Genomic DNA, 9,656 nt, shown 5'->3' with positions numbered 1-9,656 from the left:
CCATCTGTCATATATTTATATATGTATATATATATATATATATATTATATATATATATATAAATAAAATGTTTATAGCATGCAGTTTATCTAGAATAATGATTGATCAAACCAGACAAATTTCTATTTGACGTTTTAATTCCACATTTCAGTACAGTATTGAAACAAGATCTGTCAGCACACTGAAATATAAATAAAAAAGAAAACAAAAGACATATATATATATATATATATATATATATATATATATATATATATATATATACACATAAAATATATACACACAGAGAACATGCTGGGTGTCAGTAGTCTAGACAAGCCTATGGTCTAGGTTTAAGGAGTCGGCTGTGGGTCCCTCTCTGTTGTGCGGCGCCTTTCTCCACCTTCGCGGTCAGATGCTCCTTTCAGGAAACGCATTACATTAACCTGGACCGCCTCATCAGTGGCATCCTGGGTTGCCGGATTCTTCCGTATCCGGCATCATTGATCATTGTCCCAACTTGCTTCACCTGCTCGTGAAGTGAGCTGCAGTCATCCGAAGCTGCTCGTGCATTGCTTGCCCTCCAGGCTTGGTTCTCCTCCCTCTGGGCTTGGATAAATTGACAACAAGTTATTGCATATATTTACTGAATTGGACAACACACCTAGACACCTTTCACCCAGGGCAGTCAAGTGCCGTAATGAAGAACAGATTATGCATAAAAGGATTCCTAATCTTAAATAGAAGCAATAGTTTTAGACAAACGTCACTTACTTGTACTCAAACTCTTGGCTCTTAGAAGTGGAGACTGGACCACTGGTGAGAAACCTTGTTCTGTAAAATAGGAAACAGAAATGTGAAAATCTAACAAATGGTATAATTTAGTGGCAGGATCACAAATTAAGCATCACACCAAACTAAAAATACACCACCTGAGAGTTCTGTTGTTTTAACACAAGTCACCGTTTTCAGAAGGGTTCTTGGGTCTTTAGGAAGGGTTGGATGATCCTTGGACAAAATGGTTAAAAGCTTACCAAGTGCCACATGGCAACGTGATCTCCAAAACCTGTTCGTAAAAATGTATACGAAATGCCCCCTGAGTGAACAACATGTCGGATTCTTGAGCGAACGTCTCTCCGCCATGTTGGATTTTTTGAGGGGGTTAGGGTTAGTATTCTATTCTTACAAGTTAACGTTGATTTCTCGTTAAAAATGCAATCATAACACGTTTATTTTACATGGTTAGACTTCACAAAGTGTGTCTATGGGGCGCAGGTCCCCGTTCACTTTGAATAGGGTGACGTCATCAGTTGCAGTCCGTATTTATTTCGTATGTATCACTACGAATTTGTATGTTCAAGATTTTCAGGTTTTGGAGATCAGGCTGCACATGGGGGATCATGTTGTCAATAGCCCACCCTGCCAATTGTGTCCTTAGGCAATCCTCTTCCTCATCTTCATCTTCTGTGCTTGAGGAAACCATCTCACCAGCTTCACATGCCTCATCAACAATTATTTCCTGTGCTACAGGGGTTACAGTTTGTACATGGCTTGTTGTAGCCATTCCATGTAGATGTTCATTAACACGGGGATTTACTTGGTCAAAGTCAGGAAAAAGAGCAAGTAGAGCAATGTTTGCAGCCGCAATTTCCTTTTTATCCATCTCGACTCCTCTCGATATTCTTCTTCTTTTGGCCCAGTAACTAGACATTGTGACTAACAATGCATTTACCTTTAAATCCAAAAAGATTGTCCAACAGTAGGCCTCTTGGGTGAAGATAACCGGTAATGCTCTGGTCAAGGTATCTGCAAGAAAATGTCAAACAAAGGAACAAAACGCATTGTTAACGTTAGGAATCAGTTGTTATGCCGTGGGGGAAAAAAAGATCCTCCAAATGTCTTCATTGAATTGTCACCTAACATGAAATGTACAGCAGTTCACAGAATTACAAATCTGTTTGTTAGAAAACACCAAAAGGTAACCGGTGGGTTTGGGCTGCTGACGTCGTTTTTTTCTGTGCAGATAAACAGATGGCAGCACTTCGAAACTTGGCAAAACAACTATATTTAAGAAGGGTTTGACTTCATATTACATTTTAACTTTTTTTTCTTCATAATAACTACAATGGCATTAGCCCGGCGCCCCCCGCGCTCCGAATGAACCGTGTATCTACAATTTACACTACTGATTAAAACACATTTTTACTAAATGCTGAGGTGATTACTACCAGACAGCATATTTTAATAATTAAACTGAAAAGAATATAAACATATTATTGCGTTAAACACAAAGGAAAAATGTACTTACCTAAACGATGGTAGTCAACGTCGATGACTTCAGACTCCAGGCTGTAGCAACTTCGCGTAGAACCAAGTAGGAGACACGCCACTTCAACATGTGTTTTTAAGAAAAATGCGTAAACGGTAAAGATGGCGATTGTATGCACATGTCCCGCCCCTCCCGCTGGAAAGCCAATCATCGACTTCATGTCCCGGCGGGCTGGGTTGTTTTGCTAGCTAGCTGTTCCACTGACGGTCGCGCACAGAACAGAACCCTTGCGCATATGTAGTAACAGTATAACCTGTGGGGGAAAAGGCGAACCTTGTTTTGGGGAAAAGTCACCACCGTCTTAGCCCCGCCCAAAACACTTCTGAACACAAAAAACGCTGCAGTTCCTTCTATGCGTTGTATCAATAACATTTATAATGTGCTTAGATTTTTTTTTTTTTTTCAGGGACTTTTAAAATGTTCTATAGCCGTCAGCTTAGCGCCGGCGGCAAATAGAAGCCGTGCCGATGTTTTTTGCTATCTGGGTAGCTGGGTCGTGTCACGGTGTGGTTTTATTTCCTGATTTTATTTTGTAGTTTCTGCTTCTTGTCTCCCTGGGTAACTTCACTTCCTGCCTGGTCCTGTCATCCCCTTTCATTGTCTGATTGTTTCCACCTGTGTTCAATAACCTGCACCTCCCTAGTGTATTTAAGCTGTGTATGTCTCTTGTCACTTGTCGCGTCGTTGTCTATCGTCCTGGATGTTCGTTAGTTCCTGCCTGCCTTTTTTCCCCCGGTTCCTGTGTGCGTTTTTGCCTGTTGGCCTTTTCTCACTAGTGTGTATAAGAGCATCTCACTAGTGTGTATAAGAGCATCTTACTAGTGTGTATGAGTAAAATCTGAAGCAAAGAGGGCAGATTTTGAACAGCGAAAAGCACCAATCTTACGGCCTTCTTTAATGTGCTTTTATGTCCGGACATTTTCCACCAGCCACCACTGATGACTAATAATTAAAACATTCTTGCATGTTTGTTTATTAAAAAGCAAACCTGTTGAACAGGATGCTGATCCTGAGAGATGATGAAGGATGCCGGTCAGCGGGTTTAAAGTCTTGTTCACTCCTTTTTGTTTCGTTTACACGCCTTCCACCTTGAAGTCTCCCAAATGGACGCAAAAAGGACAAAAGGACAAAGGAACAGTCCAGAACCACTGGACTCTCTAGGTCGTCTTCAACAAAACACGTTACTCCACCTGTTGTTCTGGAGGTGAATCGCTCTGCGACACACGCAAGACTTTACAACCAGGAAGTGAAACGAGTGCGTCGACACGACGGAGCGTAAAGACGCAGAAACATGCGCCAGCGTTTACAGGGGAAGTAACACCCTTCTACCACTTGTCCCTGTGCGATGCCACAGACGCAAAAAGGACAAAAAAACAGGCCAGAACCGAACGTTCGAGTACTCGTCATGAAGCGTTACACTGTAAAAAGACAACTCGCAATTGTTGATACTTTAATTGCCTGTTTTTGTCTGTAAGGCCTGAGATCTCTTTGTTAAAGTTATTTTATCTGCTCCACTGTAACCTAAATACTGTTTGCATCACGATCGACTGGGATTTACAAATCCTCTCACCTCAGCTGTCTCTGACCACAAGGACACAGTTCACCCCACTTTCATTCTTACTTTAAATCGGTAATCTGGACTTCATCAAGGAACAGATCGCTGGATCGATGGACCCCGAAGGAGCCAAAGTCAACCGAAATAAATCAGTATTTTTCCCCTGGGTTTACTACATAGTGTGAAGTTAATAATAATAATAATACACAACTCTAGGTTGACAGTAGGGCTGCAACAAACAATTATTTTGATAATCGATTAAGGAGTTGATTATTTTTCGATTAATTAAACTAAAAAAAACAAACATAAGTGCACAAAACTCCACCGATCTCTCACGGCCTGGAGGGACTGAGCGGCGTTCTGGTGTGGAGGCCCGAGGTCCGACACAATAAGCGAGACCACAGAACTTAGACCGGTGTACTCGTGGTACTACGCGGGGATGACGCTGCAGGACCGGGAAATAAAACATGCAGACAGGTTACGACTGAACGGGCGCAGAGTCAAACGGCCCCTGAGACCAGCCTGGTAACCGGACAGACTGACGGCGAGCCAGAGAAACGTCTACGGGATGAGCCATGGTGCGTGGCAGCGGGCGGAACACAGGGTGGAAACTATAGGACGACCCAAAGCGAAACATAAGTGTCAGGGATGTGGGTGGGAGGCAGGACTCAAGACGCAGAGTTCAAAAAGAAAAGGGACTTTAATAGTCAAAGGTCGAAAATCAAAAAGGCCAAGGGGCAAAAACACACAGGCATGCAACTCAAGAGACACGGACATGCGTGGCGAAAGACAATGACGCCACAAGTGACACAAGAGACACACGGCTTAAATACACAAGGGAGGTGCAGGTGATTGGACACAGGTGGAAACTATTAAGACGATCACAGGGGATGACGGGACAAGGCAGGAAGTGAAGTTACCCGGGGACACGAGTGGCAGAAAACTACAAAATACAACAGGAAGTGAACCACACTGTGACAGTACCCCCCCCTCAAGGGCCGACTTCCAGGCGGCTCACACTAGAGCGAAACAAGGGGTGGGGGGGAGGGAAACCCGAGACGTTGGTCGGACCACCCGAGAAACTCTGGCGGGCGGCCCGGCGGGCGGCCAGGGAGCCTCTGGGGGTCGGCCTGGCGGATAGGCACACTGCCGGGGAGCCTCCGGTGGCCGGCTCCGGAATTGCAGGCTCGGGGACACGGGAAACCTCCGGGGTAGTCGGCGGCGGCTCGGGGACACGGGAAACCTCCGGGGTAGTCGGCGGCGGCTCGGGGACACGGGAAACCTCCGGGGTAGTCGGCGGCGGCTCGGGGATACGGAACACCTCCGTAGTCGGCGCCAGCTCGGGAACACGGAACACCTCCGTAGTCGGCGCCAGCTCGGGAACACGGAACACCTCCGTAGTCGGCTCCAGCTCGGGGACACGGAACACCTCCGTAGTCGGCTCCAGCTCGGGGACACGGAACACCTCCGTAGTCGGCTCCAGCTCGGGGACACGGAACACCTCCGTAGTCGGCTCCAGCTCGGGGACACGGAACACCTCCGTAGTCGGCTCCAGCTCGGGGACACGGAACACCTCCGTAGTCGGCTCCAGCTCGGGGACACGGAACACCTCCGTAGTCGGCTCCAGCTCGGGGACACGGAACACCTCCGCAGTCGGCTCCAGCTCGGGGACACGGAACACCTCCGCAGTCGGCGGCGGCACAGCCCCCCCCATAACCCACCCCATGGCCCCCCCCTCAAGGGCTGGATCCCAGACGGCCCTCAAATCACCAACGGGAGGGTGGGTGAGGACCATGGGACGGGAGGGAGGGAGCCTGAGTCTCGGAGCGGGGACGTCGGGGCCATGAGTCTCGGAGCGGGGACTGGGGGCGTCGGGGCCATGAGTATCGGAGCGGGACTGGCCGCGTCGGGGTCGGGGCTGAGAGTCTCGGAGCGGGGACTGGTCGGGTCGGGGGCATGGAACGTGGGGCCGGCACTGGTCGGGTCGGGTGCATGGATCGCGGGGCCGGCACTGGTCGGGTCGGGGGCATGGATCGCGGGGCCGGCACCGGTCGGGGGCATGGATCGCGGCACTGGTACCGGTCGGGGGCATGGATCGGGGCACTGGTACCGGGGGCATGGATCGGGGCACTGGCTCGGGGGTCGGGGGCATGGATCGTGGCACTGGCTCGGGGGCATGGATCGTGGCACTGGCTCGGGGGTCGGGGGCATGGATCGTGGCGCTGGCTCGGGGGTCGGGGGCATGGATCGGGAGGCCGGGACGGGAATCTGCTGCGGCCCAGCGCTGGACGTTGTGCGCTGCGACCCAGCAGGGTCGGGATGTTGCAGCGGCCCAGCGCTGGACACTGTGCGCTGCGGCCGAGCGTGGGGACCGTAGGTAGCCTGGAGCCGGACCGCAAGGTCCATCACCCGCTCCCAGGAAGAATCGCCGCCGGACGACCACGAAATGGCCTCCTTATCTGGGGACCATGTGGTGGGCGGTGGATGGTGACCCAGATGCCTACTGAGGGCTCCAGATGGGGAGACGGAGTAGTACAAGTACCCAACTGGAACCCCCGGGAGGACCGTTCCCCCACTACGGGGAGCCCGCTGGAGACTCCGTGGACCGCCCATTGCCAGACGGGTTCCCCTGAACTCGTCCAAGGGAAAAAACTCTGCTGAGTCCTTTCTTGGTCGCGTCATTCTGTCAGGGGGTGAGGGTGGAGGCAGGACTCAAGACGCAGAGTTCAAAACTTTAATAGTCAAAGGTCGAAAATCAAAAAGGCCAAGGGGCAAAAACACACAGGCATGCAACTCAAGAGGCACGGACATGCGTGGCGAAAGACAATGACGCCACAAGTGACACAAGAGACACACGGCTTAAATACACAAGGGAGGTGCAGGTGATTGGACACAGGTGGAAACTATTAAGACGATCACAGGGGATGACGGGACAAGGCAGGAAGTGAAGTTACCCGGGGACACGAGTGGCAGAAAACTACAAAATACAACAGGAAGTGAACCACACCGTGACAATAAGTATGAGGGGCCGTTTAGGACTTAACTACTGAGACACTCTTCCGCGTACTAATGAAACACTCATGCGCATCTCACCAGTGTCTAGGGGTGGAGGATGTAAACAAGTTCAAATAATAAACCCGGGAGATCTTGACTAACGGCAAAAAAGGGTATTTAATGATGGAAAACTCAACACAAGGCAACTGAAAATAATCTCCGAAAGGAAGACGGGTTTGGGGTACGGCTCCTTCTTCACTGGCTCTCAGAAACTCCTCAAGGCAGCACCCAACACCTCTGTGGTTCCGCTCCGGCTTCCACTGTAGCAACACCCCACTCTGGCTTGGCACAGCCATTTAATCCACTGCTGATCAGCTGTGCGTAAGAGCATCTGACTAGTGTGCATAAGAGCATCTCACTAGTGTACGTAAGAGCATCTCACTAGTGTGCATAAGAGCATCTCACTAGTGTACATAAGAGCATCTCACTAGTGTGTATAAGAGCAGGTCACTAGTGTGTATAAGAGCAGGTCACTAGTAAACGTAAGAGCATCTCACTAGTGTGTATAAGAGCATCTCACTAGTGAAGGTAAGAGCATCTCACTAGTGTGTATGAGTAAAATCTGAAGCAAAGAGGGCAGATTTTGAACAGCGAAAAGCACCAATCTTACGCCCTTCTTTAATGTGCTTTTATGTCCGGACATTTTCCACCAGCCACCACTGATGACTAATAATTAAAACATTCTTGCATGTTTGTTTATTAAAAAGCAAACCTGTTGAACAGGATGCTGATCCTGAGAGATGATGAAGGATGCCGGTCAGCTGGTTTAAAGTCTTGTTCGTTTACACACCTTCCACCTTGAAGTCTCCCAAATGGACGCAAAAAGGACAAAAGGACAAAGGAACAGTCCAGAACCATTGGACTCTCTAGGTCGTCTTCAACAAAACACGTTACTCCACCTGTTGTTCTGGAGGTGAATCGCTCTGCGACACACGCAAGACTTTACAACCAGGAAGTGAAACGAGTGCGTCAACACGACGGAGCGTAAAGACGCAGAAACACGCGCCAGCGTTTACAGGGGAAGTAGCACCCTTCTACCACTTGTCCCCGTGCGATGCCACAGACGCAAAAAGGACAAAAAAACAGGCCAGAACCGAACGTTCGAGTACTCGTCATGAAGCGTTACACTGTAAAAAGACAACTAGCAATTGTTGATCTCATAAGGTTTTCAAATTATCGTGACTCAAAGATGAAGCTTTGCCATAAACAACTAACAAGAACGTGTCAGGCCAGAAAACTCCCTGCCGCTCCAACAAAAGCAGAACGTGAACAACTGGAAAGTCAGACAATTACTTTAATTGCCTGTTTTTGTCTGTAAGGCCTGAGATCTCATTGTTAAAGTTATTTCATCTGCTCCACAAAAACATCCGAAACAATGAGACCTTTTGTGATAATCAGGTCCAGGGTGTGTCCCTTACAATGAGTAGCCTCTTTCACATGTTGAGACAGTTCAAATGTGTCTAAAATAGTCAAAAGTTCTTTTGCACCCTTGTCATTCAAATCGTCAGTATGAAAATTAAAGTCACCAGTTATAACTAGACAGTCAAAGTCGGTAGAGATGCTAGAAAATAATTCAGTAAAATCATCTAAAAAATGTGCAGAATATTTAGGTGGCCTGTAAATAATTAACAGGAGAACTCTGGGAGAACCTTTCAATACAACATAAAGATATTCGAATGATGGAAAATCACTAAGTGACATCTGTTTCCCCTGAAATATATTTTTAAATATAGCAGCAACCCCTCCACCTCTTTTTCCAGATCTACATACATCAATAAAGTTATAGTTGGGGGGTGCTGCCTCAATCAGAATGCTTGCACTGTTATTTTGTTCTAGCCATGTTTCAGTTAAAAACATAAAATCAAGTTTAGAAGTGGTAATAAAATCATTGACTAAAAACGATTTGTTATTAAGAGACCTAACATTAATCAGTTAATTAGTTGATTAACGTAAGAGCATGTCACTAGTGAACGTAAGGGCATGTCACTAGTGAACGTAAGAGCATCTCACTAGTGTGTATAAGAGCATCTCACTAGTGTGTATAAGAGCATGTCACTAGTGAACGTAAGAGCATCTCACTAGTGTGTATAAGAGCATGTCACTAGTGAACGTAAGAGCATCTCACTAGTGTGTATAAGAGCATCTCACTAGTGTGTATAAGAGCATCTCACTAGTGAACGTAAGAGCATCTCACTAGTGTGTATAAGAGCATGTCACTAGTGAACGTAAGAGCATCTCACTAGTGTGTATAAGAGCATGCCACTAGCGAACGTAAGAGCATCTCACTAGTGTGTATAAGAGCATCTCACTAGTGTGTATAAGAGCATGTCACTAGTGAACGTAAGAGCATCTCACTAGTGTGTATAAGAGCATGTCACTAGTGAACGTAAGAGCATCTCACTAGTGTGTATAAGAGCATCTCACTAGTGTGTATAAGAGCATGTCACTAGCGAACGTAAGAGCATCTCACTAGTGTGTATAAGAGCATCTCACTAGTGTGTATAAGAGCATGTCACTAGCGAACGTAAGAGCATCTCACTAGTGTGTATAAGAGCATCTCACTAGTGTGTATAAGAGCATGTCACTAGCGAACGTAAGAGCATCTCACTAGTGTGTATAAGAGCATCTCACTAGTGTGTATAAGAGCATCTCACTAGTGTGTATAAGAGCATCTCACTATTGAACGTAAGAGCATCTCACTAGTGAACGTAAAAGCATCTCACTAGTGTGTATAAGAGC

At 47.3% G+C, this 9,656-nt stretch overlaps 1 long non-coding RNA gene across 1 annotated transcript; it reads right to left on the bottom strand.

Moving 5' to 3' along the window:
- Positions 1-482: 482 nt before the first annotated feature.
- On the bottom strand, positions 483-2,426 carry LOC144383594 (uncharacterized). The gene is made up of 4 exons (XR_013451029.1): positions 2,288-2,426; positions 1,712-1,785; positions 754-813; positions 483-588 (listed from the first exon to the last, which is right to left on the bottom strand). It is a non-coding gene; the product is annotated as an uncharacterized LOC144383594 (long non-coding RNA).
- Between the last annotated feature and the right edge of the window lie 7,230 nt (positions 2,427-9,656).

The sequence above is a fragment of the Gasterosteus aculeatus genome, chromosome 2 (genome assembly GCF_964276395.1).
Source record: "Gasterosteus aculeatus chromosome 2, fGasAcu3.hap1.1, whole genome shotgun sequence".
Taxonomy (NCBI): Eukaryota; Metazoa; Chordata; class Actinopteri; order Perciformes; family Gasterosteidae; genus Gasterosteus; species Gasterosteus aculeatus.
This window is presented reverse-complemented; position numbering and strand designations above follow the sequence as displayed.